The sequence below is a fragment of the Phasianus colchicus genome, chromosome 2, assembly GCF_987193195.1.
Source record: "Phasianus colchicus chromosome 2, bPhaCol1.hap1.1, whole genome shotgun sequence".
In the NCBI taxonomy this organism is placed as follows: domain Eukaryota; kingdom Metazoa; phylum Chordata; class Aves; order Galliformes; family Phasianidae; genus Phasianus; species Phasianus colchicus.
The window spans coordinates 58,566,311-58,592,098 of record NC_143437.1 but is presented as its reverse complement, the minus strand read 5'-3'; the positions used below and the strand labels follow the sequence as shown (position 1 = coordinate 58,592,098).

Genomic DNA, 25,788 nt, shown 5'->3' with positions numbered 1-25,788 from the left:
TGGAAAAAAAAAATAATAATCCAGCTTTAAGAGCTTGATCTAAGAAAATTGTCAGAAATGCCAGACACAGATATAGCAATTTCAGACACTTGGCTGACAGATCAATGCAAAAAAATCTGAAGTATTTTGCATTTTATTACTCACAAACAAAAGTTACAGAACTGAAGCACTCACTATGGACATAAACATACGTTTATATTCTTCAGAACAACCAGAAAAGCATCTTAAAAGTTAGGATTAACAAACACGAAACTTTCCACTACCTTCTTTTCTTTGGTGCCTGGGCCTCTCCTGCCTACCCCGTGTTTATAGAGTTCAGCCCAAAAAGGGCATCTCAGAAGAGTTCTTGTCTCAGATGAACAAAACAAGATGGGACATAACACTACCCATTTTTGAGACTGGAATTGTATTGTTCCATGCACCTCTGCCCACCTACTTTCCCTACCAAAATGAGACATAGCAGCAGAGAGGAAACAGCTGAGGTACTGGCTGCCTTTGGCTTAAGTTGTACAAACCAGTGAATTGTTTCCTCATCCATTCTACTTTAATCTTAAAAATGAGTATATCAATAAACAACCTCTTCAATTTAAATATGTTTGTATATATTTAATCGAGATTTTAGATGCTGAACTAAGTAAGCCTTAAACAAAACAGGATTCCATCAGAGGAAATGCCAAAGTCTGAATTAATACAGTGAAGAAATTCTCCAAGTTTTCACTCTCTTCTACACTGGGAGTTGAAGTCCAGATAAGGCATGACTAAATATGTAGTAATGGCACATTACAAACTTTCTTTCATGGAAATATATATATTTATGGCTAATTTATAAGATAGTATACAAAATACTTCTAACTATTCTTTGTGTTTTATGTCTCAACGCTCCTCACTGAACTTCATTTGTTGATGCTTTGATAACCAACTAACCTTTAAAAAGCGGCTTTTAGAATTCCTCTGAGTGTTTTTACTCTACTAAATGAAGCAATTATTCCAGCTGTAAATTCAGCCAACCTGCTTATTCACCTCCTCCAGCAGTCAGTATGTGTACTGAACACTTATTAATTATCACATTTCAGAATCAACTTATTGCCATTTGAAGGTCTGCATTTCCATCTGCATCTTTCAGCTGCTTAACAGATATCATGTCTCATGTCATAGTAACTGAATTTCCTGGAAAGCCTCCTCTGACACATTCTTGTATGTGTCATTAGCAATATCAAACACCAGTTTTGTGTACAAATATTGCTGTTAGCTTCCTTCACAGGTGTACTACCCACAGGGTAACTGTGAATAGAAGGAAAACATTGAAATCACTTCATTTTTTTTACCCCAAACATGCAGAACAAAATAATACTTTGCAAAATGTTGGGGTAGGAGTAGAAGTAAAATAATATTTCATAGGAATCTTAATAGGAAAAAGAGGGCTTTTTTTGCTTGTGAAAGCTGGCTAAAAAATTTGGTAAGAGTACAGAATACAGCATAGATGTATTAACTCACATTAAATAATCTACACAGACTATTCATTAATTCCCTGGAATAGAGCCAGAACTAATAAATCACTACTAAAGTCCTGATACTGTGTTTCTAAAGCAGATTATATCGTGTGAGCCATTTCTGTGTCTGAATGCCAGCCCAATAACCACAAAGCAGCAGAAGGAAAAATGATACTTTGGACTGAAAATAATCTTTACGGAGACAATAGCTGACATCTTTTCAGATGATATACATTCTGTTCGTGAACAGAGTCCCAACACACATTCACAGCGGCATACTCTACATTTATTCCCTATGAAACATTGCAATGATTTTACTAAAAAAGCTAAGAAAACCATGTCAGAAGTCTATATTGTAGTCCTACGGGCAGTGCAAGCTGGAGTTCTTAGGTTTTTGTCGTCGTTTTTTAATAACTGGTGGAATTACTTAAGAAGTAAAACTACAAACCATATAAGACAAATATTCCAGTTCAAGATACACAGTAAGCACTTCCTAACCCCGAAAATGGGTTCAGTAGACCTACTTAATGCTATAAAAGTAGGAAACAATTTTCCCTTAGCACTAATTCAGAAAGTAATGTGAGTTGCTTAAACCAAGCTTTAATTAGTTTTACTGTGTACCCACTGCATAATAAAGTAGCCAACCTCAACAATTGCGTTATCATTCATGAAGAACAAACGAACAAATAATTAAAAAGAAGCAATGCAAACATTTAGTTTCATACTAAACAGAAAAACTTGCATGTTTTTGTTTCTTCTTGGAATGTGGAATGCATTTAGTATATTTAATTCTTTCCTTCTATTTCCTATTGCTCTACGCTTTCAGGCTTTATAGTACAGAAATAATTCTTTCCCTTCTCTCAATCATAATGGATCAAATCCTCAGCATTATTTTATTTTATTATGGTGCTCTTGCAAGATAACAGTGCACCATCAACAACTCTGCCTCTAACGCACGACTGGTGAGTCAAACACTATTTGTCAAAACTGTTTAAAAGAGATCCAATTCTGTATGCTCAGGATAGCCTTTCACTTTTGGAGCATGTCACATTATAAAGCCACTTCACTTTTTTTGCTGAAATGCTAATTTTTTTTTTCTTTTTGCTAGCCAGAATAAAAATAAATTAAAAAAATATATATTTCAGGGTATAAAAGAAAGAAATTAAGATATAATCCTCTCACATGTTCAGATATTTCAAAACTGCCAGAGATAATCAGAGATAGAAGAGATGAAACATCTGTTGTGGCAATAGAGAGATTCAAAATGATTGAGTTAACAAGAGCAACAAACCCACAGAACGAAAAAAATAAACTACAGCCTGGTACATTCCTTGCACATAGCATGTGTTTTGCATTTGGTATTTATTTCCCAGCCATCCATAGTAACTGCTACTAAATAGAAGCCTTTACGTTCAAAATGCCAGGAAACTGCTACTATTATTTGCTGATAATCTTGACAGCTATTGTTGACCTTTTGCCACTTCCTATGATTTTGCATAATAAGAATAATGCATGTGACAATTTTACTACAGGAAAACTTACGAAAAAGATAAACATTTCAATGACCAGGAAGGCTTCTTTAGCCTCCAACTCTTGGGATTCAAGTGCCCATTGAGATGGACACGAGAGACTCCGGTCATGCAACGCACTCTTGTTCCCAGCACAGAGAGTGAACCAACTGTATGAAATGCTGCACACCACCCAGGCCTGCCAACTCTTGTCAGTAGCAGAACAACCTTTTGTACCACACAAATACATACAACCTCTGCTACAGTGTTCAGTAGTGGTGTCTACAGACATTATGATTTCCCATTCTCATCTACTTCAGTTTATATCAGAAGTTCTTACGCTCCGTTAAAGATCAACCCTTGCTCTCGATCCTATATCCTGTCTCCTCCAGCTATGGAAATAGCAAAATTTTACTTCTTATTTACATGCCAAAGAAAAGTATTAGATTTTTCATGTTTTCTCTCAGTTCTTTTTGTTGAAGGCAAACACTAAATGTAAGACATAAAACAAAGAACCTTCAAAAAAAGAGTTTGTTGCTTCTGTGAGTGTTCCCTATAAGCAACTTATCTGTTGCAAACTTTATTACATAAAACTCACAGTGATTTAATATTGGTTGGTTCTATTAAAAAAAAAAAGTAGTTACAAAATGAGCATAAACTTACAATTTGTTTATTCATTTTTTCTCTTCTGGCCACAAATCATCACAATCTGTACTGGAATCCAATCCAAATTACATTCAATTTATTCTTATACATATGAAAAAAAATTAATTTTAAAAAAAAAAAAAATCAAAGGAATTCTTCATACCAGCTGTCTCTTTCTCCCTGAGTGGCTGCCTATTTGGACTTTGCATCTCTCAAACGTCAAAGCGAATTTTAAACACGTTGTAATGTTCGGTGGCTTTTTCCAAAAATCACTATAGAGATTATATAACACCTGCTCATCTCTTTCACTTGACTTTCTTGGATTTGGTATCAGACTGAGCAAGGAGCTGTATTTAGTTTTCCAACACCACATGCAAAGGGAGAGCTGTTAACCTCCTTGTAAGTTTATAACCACGAGTCACTTTGCAGATTCCCTCTAGTGCTTGGGGACATCTCATTTCATGATACAAGGGCAGTTAGCACCTGTAAAGTAATTATATCTACCAAATGTTGTTGGCCTGAAATATGAATATATAATTGTTCCTGCCATCTGTTAATTACACTAGTTGAATCACTTATTTAATCATATACATTTACTTGACATCCACAAACTTTTTAATAGCTTCCACAAACGCTGTCCTGGCAGTGAGGCAGAACAAAGGCACTGCCATATGCCCCCAGAAACACTGTGGCTCCTTACGAGGCCGGGCTGCGCAGTGGCTCACTGAGACAAGATGGCACTTAGCGCTTACCACCTGCCTGCATGTGCTGGGAGCCAGCCAGGGGCAGGCAGGGAGTTGCCAGCAGTGGCATGGGCACAGCTCCACAGCAATGGGAAAGCTTGTGTGGAAACACAGAGGAGAAGGGAGGATGCTGATGGGTTGGGATGAGGAGGGAAAATCAGAATTAAGAAGACTGCTCATGTGTGTTTCAGGTAAACGGTTTCTTTTTCAGAACAATGAAGGAATCCATGCAGAAAGTTCCATGGTACATCTGTAGATTACTAATCATACTGCAGCTTTGCTACTGAGCTCTTTTTATCCTCTCCAGTGTTGCTCAGCTGAGGTTACTTTAATATCTTGCAGAACTGCTGGCACAAATTGAATTCTACGCTTCTCCAAGGATAAGAGAGGACACAACTTGCGTTGCCCTCACTGTTGGTGACAGCAAAATTCAGTTATGAGGCAGTGACAGGACAAGTTCTCAGGATGTGACACTGAGTCACACTGAGAAGACCCTTTAATATTTCAGTAAGGGATAAAGTAGTGGAAGGGATCATGGATATGAGATCTGAACTCTACCCTCTACGTCTTCTATACTATTTTGACTTGACAGATGCATCCCAGCTCAAACTAAGTCCCTTCTAACTTTTGCCGCATCCCTGTGGCACTGAATGCATTAAGAAGGTGGTAGAAAGGAAAAGCAGACCACGACTTGTCTCCCCTTGGCTAAGAAGGAGGGGGCTGGAGATAAGTCAGCGTTCCCCTCACGGACACAACTCATGCTCTCAGCGTTGGGTCACAACAGAAGCAGAGACGGGCAAGAAGACAGTAAAATCCATAATCACACTGTTTTCCAGACATCTTACATGGCTTCCTACTCTGACACTAACTGCAGCCACCATGTTGCTAGAAAAGTGTGTTCAACTATATTCAGCCTAGGAAAAGTGAAATGGGGAAAATTAAAGAATTTACTAGAACATGTAGTACAGTCTTTCTGAAAATTGCTTTACTAACAGGACAGGAAGAAATGGTACTGTGCTTACATATTTTAGAGGTATACAACCTAAATTACCCTGAAACTTCTGATGCAAATTTCAGCATCTCTAAGATTAGCTCTCTGACTTTCTACTACAAATGCAGAGCTATTACAATACAAACCACAGCACTGCGGGAAAAAGGGTGCCCAAGTTAAAAATGAAAGAGAAGGAAAAAATTGAAAAGTAAAGTTTAGTTCAGATTCTTATCACTTGCACATTTAAATCACTATTTTAACAGATTCCCATTTCATTCTATTTTTAAGGAAAAAAATGAACTTGAATTAAGGGAAACTTAAAAAAAAAAAAACAAAACAAAACCTTTTGTATCAGTACATCATTGAAACTAAAGGTAGGTAAAAAACATAAATTCAAGTTCATGAGCATGAGAATAGCTGTTAACTCAGAGAAACACTTGATAAACTGGTACAATAAGTGGGTCCCATTTTGTGTTTCCACCCTCACAGCTGGTTAAATTCCACACTGCTTAAATCTGCTGATCTTTCCTAAACTTACCTAAAAATTTCCACTGCTGCTTGGATATTAAACCAGAGCTCACAGTTGAACCCTGTTACTGATCACATCCAAATAGCTGGGACATTTTCAACCCAGTGTAGTGGTTATATTCCAGTGCAAGCTATATCCCAAACGCAGCTAAGCAGAAGACAGAAAGGGAGCATACAAGTTTGGAGCCACATGTCTATAAAAAGTGCCCATCTAGGGACTAGAAAAAAACAGGGCGAGAGGTGTCTATCACTGAAAAAAGTCATGAAAATGCCAGCAGTGGTCATTGCAGCATGTTGTGGGGGCTCCTGCAGGCAGTTGGGCAGGGCTCAGCACTCTCCACATACACAGATCCACTCTTTCTGTGCCCACCACACGGACTTCAGATACCCTCAGAAACATCCTTAGATATGCAAGTAATGTCTCCACACAAACTGGGAAAAGATTAAGCACATTTTATTTTAAACAATTACGATAAACTCTAATGATGCAATTAGGAAAGAGGTCAGCAAGTAGCTTAAAATATGGTTAAAAGATGCCTAACTACACAGACAAAGCCCTAGACCAAAACTGTCTCTCCCCATTGCTCAGATTACAATTTGCTCTAACATCAAACCTTCTCTGAAGAAATGAAGAGAAATAAATTGAAGCCACACACTGTGATTTTTCAGCAAGGATTTAAAAAATTAAGAGGATTTCATTGGGTATCACAAATACATCACAAAGAGCTGTGAGCTCAAAATCTAACATTCCAGCTATGCCTGTATTGATCTTACCATTTATTTTGATACTAGTTTTTCCTTTTTTCTCAAGCAAGTGTCACTTTAAAAGCATGTGAATTGAATTTGGTGAGAACAAGCACTGATGGGCACTCTGCCAAGAACTGAATGCTCAGAGGCAGCTGAGAGAGAAAAAGGCAACAGTCTGAAAAAGAGAAAACTAGCCTGAAACTAGAGATTCACTAGAGAAATTGGGAAAACTCAGTGTGCCAATGGACAGTCAAAGAATCCTTTTAAATGCACTTACAATACACTGAAGTAGCTCAAGGAAAAGCAGACAAGTTTTCATTGCCCATCACCACAGGAATTTTTCGCATCGTTAAAGACAATAAAAGTGTAGATGAATTCAGGCTTAAGTTATCAGGCTTAGAACTGAATCACATTCTCTCTTAGACATCTTGGTAATTAGTGGAAGACTGTGATGCTAAACTACTTAGTTCCTATTATTTCCTTCCATATGCCAAAGCAGATAACTATGCATTATTTTCACATTTGCATGCCATGCAGGTATGTAACTAACCATATCAAGTGTATTTAAAATGCTACAGCAACATTATTAATTTTCTAAGTCGAGAGCTGTTTTTCCCCCAGAACATGCCTCTTCCATTCCTCAGCCCTGCTGCATGAGTCTCTGTATGCACAAGTATTTCAGGTTCTCTCCCTCAGGGCCCGCAGATCTGCCTGGGCAGTTCTGCAGGCAGCCCTTCATTCTGAAGAAGGTCTTGCATGCTGTAAGCCTTGTTTGCTTTTCTTCAGGTAGACCACTGGGCCTAATAAATTTTATCATTTTTCCCCATAAAGCTATCTCCCTATACCACTGGCCATCACAAATACAACAGTGCCACTACTAAATATTTCACAGTTTTCCATACAGGCAGTGTAAAGTTTCCACTGAGAACAGTTGTGGTGGAGAAAAATGAGCACTCCTGTAGGACACTCCCCAGAACTCTGTGCAGGAGCCCAGATTAAAATCTATCAGTGACCTCTTTTGAAATATCTGGTTTAAGAAAGGCCTATTTAGAATGACTCCAAAATTTCCAAAGACTCATAAAATCATATCATAGAATAGCTTGGGCTGGAAGAGACCTTAATGATCATCAAGTTCTGACCCCCTGCCATGGGCAGGGTTGCCAACCACTAAGTCAGGCACTCAATATGGTTGCCCAGGGCCCCATCCAACCTGGCCATGAAAATCCGTGGAGAATCCTTTTTATTTTTTATTTTATTTTTTATTTTTTGACAGCAGAGCTCCATTTCATTTATGAAAAAAGGCAGTATTTCTCTTCCTCGAGACTTATGCCTTGTTTGTTGACAAATACAGTAAGTGTCCTACTACCATGAGACCCCTTAATTAAACAACTGACTCTTTGCTAGACACCCTAGAGCACCATCTTCTTCCATGAATGAGCTAAAGATTACTGCTAACAAGACAATTATCTTGGAGCACACCCTTGTGGTGCTTTCACACAGAAGGGCAGCTAAGCACCACCATGCTGCTCTCTCACTCACAAAAATGAGGAGAAAATATGATAAAATGGCTGAGATAAAGACAGGGAGATCACTCAACAATTACTGTCATGGGTAAAACAGACAGAGCTTGGGAGATTAATGTAATTTACTGCCTACAGACAACAGACTAGCACAGTGAGAACTAAAAAGCAAAAATAAAAAGACCCCTTCATTCACCCTCTTCTGTCTTCTCTCTCTGAGCAGCATAGGGAAATGGGGACTGCAGTCAGTCCATAATGCTTAATGCTCCATAACTCTCTCCTGCTCCTTCCTGGTCACTCTCTGCCTCTACTCCAGTGTGGGGTCCCTTCCATGGGATGCTGTCCTTCCTAAACTGATCTCATGTGGGCTTCCCACAGGCTGCAGCTCTTCAAACACTGCTATAACACAGCTCCATACCAGCATCCTTCAGAAGAGGACTGCTCCAGCACAGGTCCCCATGGACAGCAGATCCCCCACATCTCCTGCCCCACCAACAGCTGCTCTCCATGGGCTGCAGCTCTGGCCCAGGCTCTGCTCCTCTGGGGGCTCTCCATGGGCTGTGCATCCTTCAAGTCTCATCCACTACTGTGCTCCTTCACAGCTGCATGTGGAGATTCGCATGTGGAGATCTGCTCAGCATGGTGCCCATGGGCTACAGAGAGACAGTCTGCTCCACCAGGGGCCTCTCTTCAGCTGCAAAGAACCACTGCTCCAGCCTGGAGCACCTCCTGCCCTCCTTGTACACTGACCTTGGCTGCAGCGCTTTCTCTCACATTTTTCACTCCCCTCTCTCAGCTCCCGTTGTGCAGCAGTTTTTCCGTTTCTTCAATCTCCTCTCTCAGGAGCACACCCAGCATCTCTTATAGCTCAACTCTGGCAGTGGCAGGTCCCTTTTGGGGCAGCTGGAGATGGCTCTGATCTGACATGGGGCAGTGTTGAGCTCTACTCACAGAGGCCAGAGACCCTCTCTGTCTAAACCTTGCCACGTAAACTTAAAATAATCCTGAAGATAAACACATATGAGATTGTTAAAATCAGGCATTGTCTAACAAATAGAAAAGCTTAACTTCGACACCCGTGTGCAACATTTTTACCATTACAATTTGTGCAGTGAAGAAATATCCTCCAGAATCATCAATAGCTTTGAGCCATCAGTTCTCTTGAGGCAGAGACATGTGAGTCTTTGAGGTGAAGGGGTAATAGAGACTGATGATCTTGTGTAGATGCATGAATCATCACCTTGATGTGATGACACACTTGGCTGTCACAAGTTCTGTAGCGTTATGTTGCCATTTAAAACACACAATGATCTTGGACTATGTTTTGGGCTCACTTCTCACTTTTCTCTAAATCTAATCCTTTCTTCTCTATCCTCTAGGCTGTCCATGACCCACATTTAATTTTAACCTGACTTCACTCCTGTTTCCAGTTTTAGTTCTCTCACATAGACTCTTTTGTTTTGACTCCAGGCTTGTCATCACAGTGCTTGTTTTCCAGTCTGCTCCAGTCACAGAATTGCAGAATGGCAACTCGAGATTGTCAAGACCTACCTTCTGGCTCCAAGTGTGGTCAACCAGTGCAGGCTGCTCAAGGCTCTGTCCAATCAGGTGTTGGGCATCTCCAAAAGTGCAGATCATAGTCTCTCTGGGTAACTCAATCCAGTGTTCAATCACATTCACAGTAAAAATTTCTGATTTTAACTCTAACTGTAAATTGTGTTGCAATTTGCGCCCACTGCCACTTCTGCTTTGACTGCATATCATCAAAGAGAATCTAATTCAACTCATACACATGGAGAAACTTTCTCTTGTACAAGCAGAACACTACAACTCTCTCAGCTTCTCCTCATATGACAGACGCTTGAGTCCTCATGTCCAGTCATCCCGCTGGCTTCCCCTTTCTAGTCCCATATTTGTTGTCTGTCCCAGCTTCTAACATTTTTGCTCTCTCAGAATCCACTTTCCTTGTGTCTTGCACAGATATTTCCATTCCCTGTCTTTAGTTCCTCTTTACTGGTCAATCTCATTCACCTTATGCTCTATTTAACTGACCTTCAGTCTCAGTTCTTCAGTTTCTCTTACAGACCTACAGCTTCTTCCCCTCACCCCGCCCCTCACTCCCCCTTTTTATTTTTCCCCCCAGTTTTGCAGGTTCATCTCTTTTTTCTTTTGACTCCTTTCTCACGATGCCAGGAAACTGCCAGACTATGAAGAACATAGGGACATATGTGTCCTACTCTGTTTCACTGTCTAGATGCAAACTGCTGTTAGCAGTCCAGAATGACAATAAGAAAGATCTTCTTGACTCCCCGCAGTACTGGTCAGCATTGTGCTACCATAGGCAGAATATACAAGAAATCAGACATGAGTTCTCAGTAAGTCTTTGCAGACAGGATTCTCACAGGAATAGAAAAAGTCATTCCCTTGATGGAAATTCCCTGCTATGAGCCAAGACTTCTCTTGAAAGCCCAAGGACATCATATTACTTTCGTATTTCTGGTCCAGACAAAACACATATTCCTTATTTATCTTTCTTGACAAATTTCTATAATCTTTTTGCTGACTTTTCCACTGGGAAATACAGTATTAAAAAAAAAAAAAAAAAAAAAGGAACATCTAACACTGAAAATTTCAATCCAATGTTATATGTGACTAAGGACTAAGAGCAGGACAAACAATAAACACTTCTGTAACTAAGGGAAGTGCCATTCATCTTGGCATACACAGCCAAATCTACCTAATAGTTCCAGCATGCTTCTTCAGTCCTACCCTTACTAAAGAAACAAGTTTCTTTAGTAGGGTTTTATTTATTTTAAAGTTCAGTCAAGATCTATAATACTGATCAATCATAGGCAGAACCAAATACAATCCTAAATTAAATGCGTAAAGTTAATGACAGATTGTTACATAGATAAATTATAAAATACAGTGATCAGTAAGTTCTCCTTTCTCTCTAATGGAGAAATCTACTATTTTAAAGGAGAATTCTACTATTTTAAAGAAGAAATCTACAGTGGGCATGTTATGCAAAAGATCAAGTAATCACAGCAGCCTTTGTCTAATTAAAAGCAGTTCTAACTCTGGCTTTATTTCAAGCATTAGAAGACAAGCAAGTGTTTGTAATTATGGCAGTTTTCCAAATAGGAGACGTGTCTGACAGGAATAACTTCTTTCCTTGGTGACTAAACATGAACTATTTATTAACAGTGGGGGTTTGAAGGGAAAGCTGACCTAACAAAGATCAATGAGAAAATTTGGCTGTTTGTATATGTGCTACACTCTGCCTGTGTAAAAGATGGATGCAAATAATTAATTGGTGTCATTTCTGAAACTCTGCTTTTCTCCTGACAGACTACCTCAGCATTAACCTCTGTAGTAGATGACAGCACTCTTATCACATTGAAGTTTTAGTTGAAGAGCTTGCAGTTATTTAGGAGAGGAAAAGTGGTCATCCCTCAGGTGCTACAGCACAATTTTGTGATAAAAATCTCCACACAAGCAATATATATAAAAGTAACTGAGTTTTGTAAGAAGGAGATCATTTCCTTTCTCTTGTTTTACAAACAAAGCATACTTAACCATTTAAACACATATAACATTTACATAGTTTGCTCTGAAATTAATGTTTCCTATTTATTTCCATGGAAATGACAAAAGATAGAAAGAGTACAATAACATTATTTGATAGAACAAATTCTTAGCTACAGTGGTTGGTCTCCATAGAAGCTCAGCATGCATTGACAAATGTCAGGGGGACCATTTTTTTTCTGCATGGAGGAATTCAATGACACATCTTTGCCTCACACGCATTTCCATGCCAGATTCCATTTTGTCAGACTGGCCCTCTGCTGCCATCTGTTGTATGGTAATAAAATGCAATGAAATATTGGTAGGAAGGTTGAACTTGTACTCCATATCACGAACATCTGCCTCTGACACTGTGGGCCAACAAAATAAAATAGGAGGCATTACTTTCAGATCAGCCCACATACCTACCCATGTCAAATTAGGGGGTAACTAATGCAGCAACATCTCCTAATAGGATTCAGAAGTTGTAAGTGGTGGTATTAGTTCTTCCTTTTCATTCAATCATACTTTCCCCTAAAGTATAGAGTTACCCTATGCATGGAAAACATTTAAATAAATGAGGCTCATTAAAGAAAATGCATAAGCATAAAAGATTAAAAACAGGGTTTTTCCTCATTCAAAAATGATAAAGCACTTCTGTTATTGTAATTTACAAACTAATTTAAGACAAAACAAAAAGACACAACAAATTGCACACAGTTGCAGGAATATTCCATTCAAAATCCTATGGTATTAAGTTGTATTTTTAATAGTTCTATGTTTTTCTATAGAACTTGAAAAATGGAGGAAAAATGAATTCAAACTGTATAATTTCAAGTAGAGGTAAAAAAACAAATGAAAAAAAAAAGAAAGAATAAATGGAAAAAAAAAAAAAAAAAACGACAAAAACAACAGAGTAGATTGCTGGTTAATATTTTATCTCACATAAAGTTTAAACTGTTTTCCTGAAAGTTAATGTTTGACACCGGACCGCTCTAAGTTTTAAGTTTTAGATTTATTTTCAGTGTCATTGCATGACTAATAGAGAAAAAACAATTCTATAACCAGCTGCAGTCACAGTCAAATGAGTACAAAAAGAAATAACTGAAAAGGTCTTTACTGATATTTCCAGCATAAGTACAATGAGCTTAGGTTGACAGATATATACAAATGTATACAAATTTGTAATTCTGACCAAAGCAGACTTTCTTTTACTTCATTATCTTAATGTTCTTAAGAAGAAGAAGAAGGAAAAAAAAAAAGAAAAAAGAAAGAAAAAAAGCAGTTTTGAAAAGAACAATTTGATTTTCCATCTTGGAATCCCACCAATCAGATAAAAAATTACCTCACTGCTACAGTAACAGTGAGGAAACAGTGACATTAAACAAAGGTCTGTGAATAAAAGTTAAGATGGTTAAGATGTGACTCTCCTTCCTTAGCCTACCTTTTAAGAGGCAAGTGTAGCATGTGACATTTGAAGTACCTGTGCAGCTTTTCTTGTAGACAAAAAACCATCAATAGACTATATAGCTTTACTACATATTGAGAAAGAGAAATGATACTTTCAAAGATCATTTTAGAAAATGGTACAAATACATTTATTTATTTATTTACAAAAACATAATACAAAGAAAAAGCAATACATTACTATCTTGCCTCTTTCCACTACTCACAAAACAGAAAGAACTCTTTTGATGTAAAATTGGCTCATCACAAGGTCAACTCCAAAATCTAGATAACTTCTAGGATTTGGAAAAAAACTAATGCCATTGGTCCATTTCCAGAGCCATCATATCAACATCTCATTAATCCTTAGCAGCTACCAAAAAGAATCCCTTTCATTCAAGTATCTACCAAGTAAGGACATTTTCTTTCTTCAGTAAAAATGTGTAACACACTTATAGAATAAATGTACATGCAATTGGAGGAGCAGAAGTCAAACTCAGACTCTTTACTTTCCAAGAATATGCATGGCATTGTACTCATGCTTGTACAGGAAGCAGAAAGGTAAACAACTTATGATCAGGGTTCTTAGATGTCATGGCAGTGCTGATGATATATATCTGCTAGCAACTGCCATGTATCACTAGTTAATCCAACGTAGGACTATTGGTCATTGCTCTCTCTAATCATTTTGTATGCCCAAAAATTTTTCTCAGGATTTCACTTAAATGCTGCCAGCACTTAATATTCCACTTCAGCCTAGAAAAAAAACCCTGAAACTCTGAGACACCTTCCCTGCAGCCCATGTCACAGCCAATTTACATGGATGCTAACTATTGACATTCACTCTCACACTGTCCTCTTTTATTTATTTATTTATTTATTTATTTATTATTATTATTATTATTTTACTATCTACCCATCACTTTCTAAGAGTCTCTTAGTCCCTGAAACCTGCTGATTATCTTTAGTATACCATGGTATACTGATAAAGTTAGAAATTAAATGCATTCACAGGTTGAATTTGACTTTCTATTCATAACCCGCTGTTCTTGTGATCTCGGACATACCTCACAAAGAAGGTGAAGAAATTCAAGAGTACTAATAATACATTCCAATACTGTTCAGCAGCTTCTTAACTATCTACTTGACTTGTAAGCCAAGAGCTTACATGTATGTTAACATTTATCTTAGAGGACAACGAAATGATGGGTTTACATGAACATTGTTTATAACTCAGACAGTTGGGCCTGGCCCATGACTCTACTGTTATTATTATTTATAATTGTATTTATATTTATATCTATTTATAATTATATTATATAATAATTCTAATTAGAATTACCAATTACTTTTCTTCTTCCCAATGTCTTCATTCTAGCCAACAGATCTCAGACTTTCTCCAAAAGAAAAAGAGGTGGAGGTGGGCAGAAAAAACAATACTAAAGTAGTTTCTGATCAAAATGAAATCATAAACCCTTCAGTCAAAATCAGCAACAACCTGAAAATATGATATCCTTCAGTTATCACACCAATAGGAAGGTGCAACAGTAGTTCAGTGCACAAGCTCAAAAAGCAGCACAAATTCATTCATTTTCAGTTTCAAAATTCAAATTGAGCTGCCTGCAGAGACACTGATAAGCCCTCTAATAGAGTATAAAGTATACACCAACCTTAAGATCGAGCACAGGTGGATTATGTGTAATGAAGTAAAAGGAATAAATATCATCTAGGGTGAATGAATCCATCACAACTCTTATTCATGCAAGCAAAACAAAGCACAAAAAAGCAGCCAGAGTTGTGAATATAAATATCTCAAGTATATAAACATTACATTTACAAGAATGTGCCTTAGATTTCTGAGCAAAACATAGCTCTATGTTACACATTATATTTTTAAGAGAAAGAATATTAAGCAGAAAGGAAGATTTTTTCTTTCTGTTTGTTCTGTTGAGTTAACAAACAGTAACCAGGAGCAAAAAAAAGAAAAAAAAAAAAAAAAAAAAAAGAACATTTCAAAAGGAGGTAAACTGAGGAACATGAACTGTTACAATTCTCAAAAAAAAAAATTTAAAGAAAAAAATAAAAGGATAAAAGGTGATATATATATATTAAACAAAATATCTGTTAGCTGACCAAATGTAATACTAAGCACTCATATATAACATGCTTCTGCACAGCATTTAACTTTCCTGTCCCCAAGATAAGTCCTTATTTATTTTAAAGCAGTGGATTCCTCTAGAATTGTTGATGTTCATATTTACCTGAAAAATGATTTCTGGAGGAATTCTTATTCATAAAGTAATGTTAAGAGCATATTACAGGTTGTTACCAGCACTATCAAAGCCTAACCAAAGAATGCCATCTTGCATGCTATTTTTCAAGACAAAAATGATAGCTTTAATGAAGAACTTCTTACATTGAGTCACCAGATATGGTAATAAACTTTTTTTTCTTTTTTCATTTGTTGTAGCAAAAAGATTACATATTAACAAATCCAAATTTCTCTAGCATGAGAACTATCCTATATATATTTTGCAATACTTGCTGCAGTTGTCTTTAATCAGATCAGCATCGAAGGGAAACGTACTACAGCAAGCTGTTAACAGACTGAAATGCAGTGGAATCAATGAATGCATACTTACATGCCATCAAACAGAAAAGAAAACAGAAAATCCAAAACCTCTCCTCTGCCACAAAACTGAGGTGAGTTCACAAAAGTTACACCACGTAATGGTGCTGCATTGTGCGCTGAACATTGATTATACCAAAGCCAAACTGCAAGAGCTTTGGACTTGCTGTCAGATGAGTGTTTTATGAAAGCATATTTGCCTTCACATCTCTCCTATTTTTCTCATCTCACCCTTCAGCTCAAAGGCAGCTGGCTCATACCTACCATGTAGCTAATAGCAGCCTACACCGTACATGTAACCAGCTACCGCCACCCCCTTCAAATGCGCCACCATGTCTGATGGGGACTAGGAAGTATACAACAGTAGGGAGAAAGGTATTTGAGGACCAATGAAAGTAGTGAAGCTGCTGTCACTGTTGCTGAAGGTTGGAGGGGGTCAAGAAAGCTGGAGAATGCTGCCGTGACAGTTGCACTGTCACAGCAGAAGCCTGATCTTGGCACTCGATGGTCTGTACCTCCTCTTCAAGGACAAAAATTAACTTTAAATAAGATACTCCAGCTTGTTCTGTTTGATTAAATGTTTATTTATTGCAACTTATGTGCACATTCAAGGTTATCACACACTATATTTCACGTAACATTCCATTTCCAGCACAACCACAGCTGTGAAGTCGGTAATAAAAGTATTCCAAGTTCCAGTGTGCTTTCCCCTGCTGGTTTTGGTCCAGTACCCCATGAAGAAATACAAGCCTCTTTACTCAAAGTATTTCTTGATCACAGAGTCAAAAAAAATAAAAAAAATAAAAAGACAACCATCAAGCTAAAGTAGATAAGCCAATAACATTATACATTTCACTTCTACCTATGTCAGTCTCTTGTTTTAATTTTAGCTTCCAAATTATTTACAGCAATAGCTGAATTTCTTTCCTCACATTTCTATTGGGTACAGCAGAGAGGAGTCCTATCCAATTTCAGAGGACAACTGATGATTTTCTGCAACGTGAATGAACATCTGCATCTCTGAACATTGGAAGTGGAGCTAAAAATGAAGACCAGTCCCACACTGGCATAATTAGCTGAAATAAATATGAATGTTGTTCAAAGCAACAATTCACAGGATATTAGCAAATACTCTAAAGCATAGGACTAGCATTTCAGAAAAAGTTATATATAAGTGAGCTGGAATGTAAGTTAATATTGACTATAATTCTATTCCATAAAAATTGTTTTCTTGGGATTACTACATATGAGCAAATTCTCAGAAAGCTAGTGTTTTCTTCCTGCTGTATTTGCAAATGTGCACAAGAGCAATGACAAGTTGTAGAATTAATACTTTAATATTCTTTCTTTAGCAGTGAAACTAGTTTCATATCTTGTTTGCAAAATCTACAAGCAGTACACAATTGTTTCAACTGTGAATATTTTTCAATACAAATAACCAACCTAGAAAACAACCACCAGAGGGGTAAAATGGAAACATTCTGTTTTGTTATAATTAGCAAATCATTTACTTTAGCTTAGTACCATTGTTGTCTTTTGAGATATAGCTTCTATATTCTTCAATCTAAGCTGAATTTTAACTCTTGCATACAAATGAGCAAACATGCCAGAAGTTCACTGAAAGAGCAGATTTGGCTTTCAGATTCTCAGCTCTGAAGGAATTCTACTTTAGCATATACTCACAAGGATCATTCCCCTAATCAGTTAACCTTTCTCACTCCAACTAAGACATAATTTATGAGAAAGGTATTGGCAATATCTAAAAATACCTGTTTTAACATTAAAAAAAACTTAAAGGACAGTGGTATGCTGATTTTGAAATTCAGAATGGCCAAGCAGTTGCAAATATATAAAAATAACTGGAGTAAAAAACTCCAAGGTAGTTCTTAGGCTGGAAGACAGATGTTCATGAGTATGATAGGAAAGACATTTTCAGGATTTGAAATAGTGGATGACAGATTAAGATCTGAAACTTCTTCTAGGGCCCCAAACTATCTCATTTCTTTTCACATAAATCATTTATAACCCCATATTTTTATTTGAAATGTCAGGTGATGTCCACGCCACCATAAAACATGTAATGTTGTTGGACTATATCCTATTTTTACACTAGCAGTGCAGGTACTTGTGCAGGAACAGAAATGAGGCAGTCCTGAGCTCAATTGCAGGCAGGGAGCCTTTGAGTTTGTCCCAGTACCTATGCAGGTTCTTCAGCAAACCTTACTACTTCTTTACCAACATGCCAAGCAGTGCACTCAGAGACTATTTTAAAGCCTGCCCAGCTTTTTGCAAGTTTCAGTAAGTCTGCGTATTTCTGTCAGACAGACGTAGCCCCACAGGAAATTGGAGAGAAATCCCCTGGCTATCATATGAAATACATATTACTTAACCAAAGCAAAGTAAAACAATCATTTTTGAATGTTACAGTCCATTCAATACAAAAGTTAAAAACTTCTCTTTTCTTAAATGCCAATAGTTCCAAGCACTGTCAAGCCTTTAAGCTTTCTTAAGTTACTTTGAAATATGGTGTGTTTGGTGGTAGCATATACTAATATCTAAAACCCAGCTACTTTTTTCTCTTTTTCTCCCAATGATATAGATGTTCTGATATAGTTTTTCACACAGAACTTTGGTATTGCTAACAGCTCTAGCCATGGTGAGTACAGCCTCTGCAGCTCAATCATTAAGAGCATTCCCTTTAGCAAAGAAAATTACTTGCCTGGTACCTGTAATTCTGTACCTTGTCAGGTACCTGTATTCAAAATGACACAGAGATGGTGCTGATAACCTGAAGCAATTCACAAAAACTGAAAATTTAAGTACCAACTCTGGCTGTGCTGATTAAATAAGACATCGGTAATTCAGAGATAAACAAGAGTAGAAACCTGTGTTGGCCAACAACTACAGACTGCCAATAGCTTCAGACCACGGAGGCATGGTCAAAGTAGGTCTAGATGCTGGCCTGAACTGCAAAGCATAACTGGCCAGGGTTAGTTATGTACAGCTATACAGTAAAACAACCTCGGGAGGAAATATTTTTACTTAGAGGATGTTGTGGCACTGGCATAGGTTGCCCAGAGAAGTTGTGGATGCCCCATCCCTGAAGGTGATCAAGGTCAGGTTGGATGGGGCCCTGGGCAGCCTGATCTAGTGGGTGGCAACCCTGCCCACAGCAGGGAACTACATGATCTTTAAGGTTCCTTCCAACTCAAGCCATTCTATATGATAATTTAGAAAGCTGTTACTTAGAACATGTAAAAAGGAAGAGTGCTAAGCAACATGAAACAATTCAGTGGATCCTCAAATGCTAAAAATTTAACAAAATAGAAGAGGGAGTTGGCAAAGCCTGAAGTGTAAACAGTAAATTTTGCAGTGAATAATGAGGGAAAAAAGAAAACCAATCCTCTGTCAGACCCTTCTGGAGTTGCAGTGATCATCATGAAATCTGTCAGCACTTCTGAACAGAGACTATGCACGATTTCCCTCTGAAGACCTCTTTCCAAGTAGACAGTCCAAAGCATGACCATAATCCGTATTCCAAAATAAGTGTAGGAAAGGAGAGGCCATATTACAGATATGGTTACAACAGAAAATTCTCAGTAGTCAACCAACAAAATAGGTTAAATAGCCTAAATATATATTGATATTATTTTTTTCTTTTTTCATTCTTTTTACTCTTTAAGCAAACCAATTGGAACACTCAATGCAAATCAATCTTAAAAACCTATACATGCCTTTTTTTCTGTGCTCAGTGGTATTTGAATTTACTTATATACCATACTCATTTACTCATATACCATACTCAGTAACAACTGTATTTATTAACGAGGTTGTTAAGTATTTATGTATGGAAAACTATAATTCTCTCATCTATGGATCACTCAACCTCTGTAACAAAAAATTTCATTCTGTTTTTGAACTCTACTGGACCAGAAACTACCAAGCCTGCTAAACATTAAGCCCGATCTACAGGACTGTTAAAGTAAAACATGTAATCCAAGTCAGGCATGAATCCAGCACAGGAAGCTCAGCCTTCCTTTGGGTCTTATTTCCTTCTTTCTTGCCACAGCAGAAGCAGCTTGCTTGTTCTCATTATTCTTTCACTTCACATGCTCATTAGCCTATTAACCAGCTGGATCTGAAAAGCAGGCTTCAAAAATATGAAAAAAGCCAAGGGCACTATGAAGCAGCAATGCATGCTTCATGGTGCTAGCAGCAGCCCTGCAGCATGGCTTTTTCCAACATTCAGCAGAGAGGACAATGGATGCTGTGTAAGGGATGCTGGGTTTCCATGGTAGACCCAAAGGGTCACAGAGTCTACCCGGGCTACTGAAATCAAGTCAGGAACAATAGTTCAAAAGACATTTAAAACAACAGTGATTTAAAGCAACTTGAAGTGGTGGACAAAAGGGAGAGAGGTAAGTATAGTCCAGGTGTTCAATTCTGACGACTAGCATATTACTGTTTTAATTCTCATTTTCCTATTTTTTCTTCACAACTTTCTTCACAACTGTTTTGCTCCTTTGAGGGTTTACAGAAAATGCAGAAATACCATGAAAATGAAATGAAAAACAAACCATGAAAATATTGGCATATCCACTGAAGACCACCCACCTCCTTTTACCATGAAAATCTCAATATAGATTTTGTCTTCCATGGTACAGGAGGGAAAGGAATGAGAAAATTCTGTGGGCTTCCTGATGCACAGAAGACTGTGCATGTTCTTTCTGGTCTTTTAGATGCCAACCATTGCCTTTAAGAAATAAAGGCTGGTGGAATATTTTAAGAAAGTCATGTAACAAAATATAGACTTGTTCCTATGCAAGAAGTTACTGATTAGTCACCATTTTAGATAACTTTAGTCACTGTTTCAAGCACAAAGCAAAACTAACTCACATGGTAGAATGGCCAAGGAAGTGAATCAGCACAACTTAGAAAGCAGGACTCCTTTCAACTATTCTGCCCACTGAAGAAAATAAGCATGAATTGCACTCTGTTTCATAGTGATTACTTAATGCTAAATACAAAGCAGTCCTCATTGTGAAGATTTCAGCTGAAAGAGTTGCTTTTAAAAGCAGAACACGCAAATTATATGCATTATCATTTCTTACCATTTCTGTAATGAACTAAACATACACATTCAGATTCTGATATGTGGAGATGTCCATACCTCCATACTAATAACTAGCCCTTTAGCCATAGACATTCCTTGCTATTTTATTGTAGGAGTTTATCCTTTTATCATTGTCTCTCTACTCATGTTGGAAAGGACCCAGTGGAAGTTAAAATAAATGGTATCTACTTTTTCTTCTTTAGCCTTGCTTTGTTAAGCATGCTCTTTTTTGTTAACCATGTTTCTTTCTTCGTCCATGCTGCCATCCAGGCAGATCTGACAGGATCATGAACAAAGGTCTAGTCTTTTGGAGTTCATTTCCAGGTCTGTAAAATATCCCAACCATTCAACAAAGCTAGCAATGTTTGGTCTTCACCTTGCATACAAACAGAGTTCAGCTGAATTGCTGTAATTCTGATGGGACTACTCAAACGAATAGTTACAGACATTTTCATTTGCAGGGCTGATTTCTAAGGATAACACCACCTGAATTTTTAGAATGATCACAGACAACACTAGAGAAATTCTGACAAATGTGTGAAGGAAGTTTCAAAACCAGTTCAGATACTTGGAGCTTCAGAGACAGTAACCCTACAGCTTTTGTATTCAATTCTATACTTTTGTTTTAGATGACAAAGACCACATCAAAATTGCCTGTGCCATGAAAAACAGAATAAGTTAGTGAAAGCTGAGATATTCATAATAAATAACACAAAAGAGATGTCACATCCCTGTAGTCTGCACCACAGTCATATAGAGGTTTTTGAATGACTTCTTTGCAATATTTTTCAGAAGGTTGTCAAAAACACAGCCCACTCAAGGTAACTGCTCATAAGCAAGAATCATTAAGGAAAATAGCCGGTGGAATGCATGAGTTAGCCTAATTATGTTTTTCTACCATTAGGGAACAGTCAAACCACACTTTTGGCAGTATTGGAAGTACTGTACAAGGTCCAAATAAATGACTACAAAGCTATTAATTCCTACTAAAAATCCTACTAAAGCCTGATATACTCCATTATTATTATTTTCTTTAATTTTTTTTTTTTAACCAGGACCTGTTTTGGGTATTTGGCTTTAATGTTACATATTTTACTTTTGCAGTCTCCTCAGAAGATTTAGCAGAGAAGGGGTTACGGTGTTTTGCACCTCTGAGAGTTTGACTGCTCAATGAGAGAGGGGGCTAAAACCAAGAAATGACATGGCAGTCACCTAAATAAAGTTACAGATGGAAATGCAACACAAGCATATTGGAAATGAACAGTTACAAGAAAGATTTGCAAATAAATTTGTTCAGAGATTTTTAGGGTTTCATGAAAACCTGAAGATCTTCCACTAAAACTTCAAATAAATTTTTCATTTTTACAAGGGTAAACTGGAGAGTGAAAGCCGTCCAGGCTTACATTCCAATAAATTCAACAATTTAATAAGGATTAGGAACATGTTATAATTTTCAAAGTTCATTGTTCCCAGGATCAGATTGCGTGTACTGCATGGCACCCAAGAGGACACAATTAAGCAATAACACATACTGGGTATTAGTTCCTGAGCAATCAGAAAACACTGTGGATTTCAGTAAAAACAACAACAAAAAAAGCCAAAACACCCATGGTTTACTTGTTACTTATCACAGTTTGTACAGCTTTCTAACTGCTACATGAAGCTTGCATAATATCCATTCACTCTGCTGTAGGGTTGTATAAAGCTATGTCCAATCATATCCTATAAACCCTTAATTACTTCTGTTGCATAAGTCAAGGGTAATTTTGAAGAGTATCCAAAAGGCAAATCCTTCTCTGCTGAGATTCCAGTAATCTTTATGCTAAAGCTAGGTATTATTACGATGAAAGTAAACCTTAGCATTCACTAAACACGTACTGACGTGTTTTTATGGTCGAGAAGCACTCTGTCCCATCCTGTAACTGTTTTGTGATTCGCCTACCAGCAGACGGCCAGCCTACCATGCTGTGCACAGGAAAAAAAGACAATGTTTTCTCCACAGGTACAGCAGAAACAATGAAAACAACAGCAAGACATTTTCTTTTCAGAATGTGTTCTGGAATATGCCCCGGAGTTTCATTTGTTACAAGTGAGCATCAATTGTTTATTATAACTCAACCAATTTATATTCCACTGCAAGTTATTTCTCTGTATTTTACAATTTAGTTGTAAGCTTCCACAGCCCTGGTATGCTCCTGAAGCAAAGTAATTTCCAAGCAGATCAAGATCAAGTACCAGTAATACTGCAATAACATTTGAACATATATTCTTACATTCTTCTCAGAATAAGGGAACTCTGAACAAAATGAAACAGAAAATGCAAATGTTCCGTTTCTCCACACTGAGGGGAAAATGCTGCCAGGGCCCTCAACCTGACACAAGACTGAGGAGATCCCACCTGCCCATTGCCACCAACCACAAAGGCTCCTGCATTTCAGGAATCGCTGTGCAGGGGTACCAACATGACCATGTATACAAACCTGGTCAAGGAACTCATACAGCTTTCAAAGTGCAGCAAGCACAGATTTCATGTATTTACACCAGAATATCCCAGGATGTGAGTTGTGGAGTATCACTTCTAGTTATGCTGAACTGTGGAAAGTGAAACTCATGTACACAGAGAAGCAAAGCTTCAGTAATGCCTTAAATGGAATCGACACCAAACACTTTGCTATGAAGCTCCACTGCCAGGCAGCTTTCTGTGCACTGGTCCTTCAATTAACTTTTGTTCATGTGTGCAACTACTAAACACAAAGATGATTTTTGTGCTTTCCAATTTATGAGCATCCAAGATAAGATTCCGAAGAGAGCAACGTATGTCCTGTTCAAATCCCTCAACAATCCAGCACAATACCTATCCAATCTGGTAGATCTTCACTTCTATCTCTCCCTGCTAAAGCAATCATGTGTGGAGGTTACATTTCATCACAGTTCAGTCAAAAGCATCAAAGCATTCTTTCCCCTGCTGCTCCTGCACTAGGTGATAGTCTTCTTAAAATACAGCAGCCAACACAAACAGAGAAATCAGCATCTGAAAAACCGCCTGGCTATTTTTTCACTAAAAAGACCTCTCTATTGACTTACAGCTCCTCAAAACTTTGCATATACTACAGGGAAATCCCAGGGCTTAATTTGGTCTTGGAATGTAGAGTTATGAGAATGGACTCAGGGCTTCAGTGCTCATGGGCAGAAATTTGCATTAATACTGTCAGGGTCTGAAAGCAACACCAATTTTGCTTCCTTCCTAGTTGTTCTATTCCTGGTGTTTTACTCTTCACCACAACACCATCCTCAGCAGAATTTACCTACTGTTTCCAGAATAGGTTGCAGACTTAAAGAAATGCTTCATGGCCATTGTCTAAGAGAAATAATGGCTCACAATTCTAACAGATTTTGCAAAAAGGCTCCATACTAGTGTGCCTCATGGACTACACATGCAGGAATTACCGTGGCACTCAATCATGTCACAGCCTGCGTTACCAGTATTGCACAACATGGGCTGAAAAGACTCTAGGAATAAACAGCACTTACATAGGTTGCCAGCTGGTATTTCAATCATGGGTTGGCCCCTAAATTCTTAGTCTGAGAAATGTTTCCTCATGAAAAACACAATGTCATCAAAATTTTGCAGACGCATCAGAAAACGTCTGGATCACTGTGCCAGGGAACAATAATTTAAGATGTAACTGCAATATATCATAACAGATGTAATTTTCTTCTGGTGATTTTTTCAGCAATTTACAGCAATATACAGTGTGTACGGGTATCTCTGAAGTCTGACCTCCGTTACCAGGAACAGCATTCCTATAAAATATATAGCCGTGAGTACCACAAAGTTCTCTATTGAGAATATAACAATAACAACTTGAAAAAATTAATTCTTAGCCCTACTATACTTAGTCCCATTACATGCTAACAAACACAATGCAGTTTCACCAAAGTAACTATCTGCCAGAAAAAAAAAAAAAAAAAACATAGCACAGGCAGTCCCTGCTCTCCCTCCAAGTAGGGACAAGATCTGGCAGATCTCAAAAGCAGGGCAGTTCTGCTTGGACAGGTGCGCATGGCCTTGAGTTGCTGCCCTGCCTTTGATCTGGTCACAGGCCAAGTTGTTCTTTTCCTCCTCCATGCTTAACGATAAAGATTTCTGGAGCACCTACAGAGGAAGGGGAAGCCTTACAGACCATACACAGAAAATCTCTATCTAGAGATACACCTCTTCGGAAAATGTTATATGTGAGCCAGAAACTCACCACAAGTACTTCTTTGCTCAATTCAATTGATAGTCTTTAAAACAGAAAGATACATGCCGCATATGCTGTGCTACTTATTAATAAACTTCTCAATTTCACAAGCGAACCTCAGAACCAACAATGTAAAGCTAGAAAAAAGAAAGCTCCCCGTTCTTCAATGTGACTTACACAGATCGATATAACTGATGTTTTGCAGACAATGCAATGTCCTGCTAGCTCTCAAGCAGTTCTAACAGTGGTATTTCATTTTTAAATGGTGTAAAAACTGCAGTTTTCTATTACTGCACGAAAAAAAAAAATTTTCACCTGTGAACGCACATGCTTCACATGAAGCATACAAGGTGCCTCATGTTGACAGGACTAGGAAAACAAAGTGGATTCTATGTCTAGCTGATTTATGGGCATTGCAGCAAATGAAATTCATTTCCTTCCTTTTTTTTTTCCCCCCCTTGCTAAAATACAAGTAATGTAGTCATTAACCTTCATCTGAGTGATCTTTTTCCTGTAAGAAAGTGAAAGTTTGGACATGTCTATGTTAGTCAAAAGTAATCCAAATGATGAGAACTCTTTCACGAAGAGAGAAGACAGACAAGAGCTATGAATCCCAC

The 25,788-nt window shown here is 37.7% G+C and overlaps 1 protein-coding gene and 1 pseudogene across 1 annotated transcript in view; one reads left to right on the top strand and one right to left on the bottom strand.

Annotated features, from left to right (window-relative positions):
• Positions 1 to 25,788, bottom strand: part of PTPRK (protein tyrosine phosphatase receptor type K) — a 395,041-nt gene that overhangs the window by 112,420 nt on the left and 256,833 nt on the right. The gene's annotated exons all lie outside the window — the stretch shown is intronic.
• LOC149919052 (uncharacterized) lies at positions 1,996 to 9,091 on the top strand (annotated as a pseudogene).